We start from the raw sequence: 2142 nt of genomic DNA, 5'->3' as shown, positions 1-2142 counted from the left end.
GTGCCAGAGTGTGGGTGCCCTGATGGGGATGTCGGAGAAGGCTCACTGGAAGCCAAGGGTACAGGGACAAAGACTGGGAGACACTTGCACAGAACCCTCAGAACGTGGAGAACGGTCTGTGCCTCAGTTTCCCCATCTGCAGTTCCCTCGGGACCAGCTGTGTGGATGACCTGGCCTCGGCACCAGAACGGGCTCTTCCTAGCAGTGCTGGGGATGGGGACCAGCGGGCCTGGGGCCGGGTCGCCAAACCTAGCCAGACTGGGCCTTTCCTGTGGCCTGGACCCAAGGTTCTCTGGCTGCCACACAAGGGGCGCTGGGCAGGGCAGCTCCTTCCCAGCATCCAGGACGGAGCTCCGAGGGTGACCCGCCCGGAATCCTACCTCAGAAGCCAGAGAAGGGCACGTCCTTGGGTTATGGGGCAGTGGTCCGGCCTCTGATCTGCTCTGGGCTTTTCTTCAGTGGCTAGTGGCCTAACTCTGCAGTGTCCCCTGCAGAGGAGGATGTCCCTTTCTTGAGGGAAACAGGAAGGAGCCAGGGCAGGGAGGACAGCGTTTTCCCACAACTGTCTCGCGAGGCATCCCTACCTACGGAGGGAAGTGGGCTCCAGATTGTCTGGGTTGGACCCCTGTCCCTCCTAGACACGGCTGTGAGCACCTGCTCCATGCAGGGAGGGACCTGAGCAGGGGACACGCCTGTCATCAGAGCAGCCGTCCCACCCCGGGCCCTGGTCTCAGAGAAGACCAAGAAGCATCTTGCGCCCCTCAGAGCAGGGCCTGCCCTGCACTCCCCGCCCACAGCTGACTCCACTTCCCAGTGCGGAAGGTTCCAGGTTGGGCTCAGAAAGAACTTGGATGAGGAGCCTGGAACCACTTCGAAGCTTGAGGGGCAAACGCTCCACTCCCCAGGTAGAAGCCCTGTCCCCTCCTCCTCCTCCTCCTGAGAGGACACCCCTGGGGGGCACAGGGTCCTCTGTGCTGGGGCTTTGCAGACCTCGTCTTACAGAGCCGTCAGCCTACCCGACACCCCTGGAGACTCAGAGAGACCAAGCAACCCCCAGGGAACAGCGAGAAAGCAGCAGAGCCCCTCCTTGGCCATCAGGGATCTCTGAGCCCCAGGGTCTCTCATCTTGTCACCTCCCCAGCCCACCAGAAACCCCCTCGCTCACACCTTCTCTCCCTCTCGGTCTCTCTTTTCCCCTGCTCACACCCTTCCAACCTAACTTTCCCCTGCCTGCTAGGGCACACCTCAAGCCCCTATCAGGGCATGGCCTGGGGGGCACGTATGGCTCTTCTGCAGAGGAGACCTGCTCCGGATGCTACCCAGGCCTCATCACAAGCAGGCGGGGGTGCTGGAGCTGCTCCCAGGCCAGCTTCCTAAGCATCCACTGCAGAGGGCTCTCCCCAGGCCCTCCTGCCACCGTCACACCTTGGCCAAGTGTGCCCACTTTCAAGATGCGCCCACCGAGGCTGCAGAGGCCCGTGTGGAGCTGCAGCAGATGGAGCGGGGTCCAGCCAGGCCCCTCAGACGGAGCCACCCCAAGGCCTCCACACTGGCAGGGCACCCAGCCAGCCCAGGCAGGACTTTGTGATGCGACAAACAGGCGGCCTGGTCTGGTCCCCCAGCTCCCCTATTGCCACATCCAGGGGCAGGCCCGGGAGAGGGCCAGCTCCACTAGGCTGCTCCTCCCGGGCCAGCTGGTCACCTCTGCCACCTCTGCCACTACCAGCCCATTCACCATCAGGTAAGAGGGACCCTCCTGGGAGCAGGGGAACTGGTGTCAGGCCAGAGAGGAGAAGGGGATTCCGGAGAGGTGGCAGCCAGGCCTTCTGGCCCAGATGAAAGGTTAAGCTGTGGAGACCCAGCCAGGCATTTTGGGGGGGGCGGGGAAAGGAGCTTGCTTGCTCAGCTTGTGACCTCTGGGAAGGGCCATGACCCTGAGCCTTGGCCCCCCTGGTAGTAAAGTAGGCTGACTCAACTCTGGTCCCCACTCCAGGCTGTTGGGAGAGGAACAAGCACTCCCTGGGAGGCCCTAGTGCACGCTCCATGTGGAACATGCTCAGGAGTGTCCTGGTCCAAGCGCTGCCTGCCACTCCCCCATCTCGGCTAAGCAGGGTCTTCCCCCGCCACCCCCCCCCCCCACCT

At 63.1% G+C, this 2142-nt stretch overlaps 1 protein-coding gene across 1 annotated transcript in view; it reads left to right on the top strand.

Annotated features, from left to right (window-relative positions):
- Positions 1 to 1651: 1651 nt before the first annotated feature.
- The window catches only part of OSGIN1 (oxidative stress induced growth inhibitor 1), a 38094-nt gene continuing 37603 nt past the window's right edge, over positions 1652 to 2142 (top strand). The window contains exon 1 of the mRNA XM_027773487.1: positions 1652 to 1741. The gene's annotated coding sequence lies outside the window, so the exon portion shown is untranslated. The remainder of the gene's footprint in view (positions 1742 to 2142) is intronic.

Source organism: Tupaia chinensis, unplaced genomic scaffold (genome assembly GCF_000334495.1).
Source record: "Tupaia chinensis unplaced genomic scaffold, TupChi_1.0 Scaffold000355_1, whole genome shotgun sequence".
NCBI lineage: Eukaryota > Metazoa > Chordata > Mammalia > Scandentia > Tupaiidae > Tupaia > Tupaia belangeri.
Note: the sequence above shows the minus strand (reverse complement) of the source record. Positions and strands in the feature narration are given on the sequence as shown.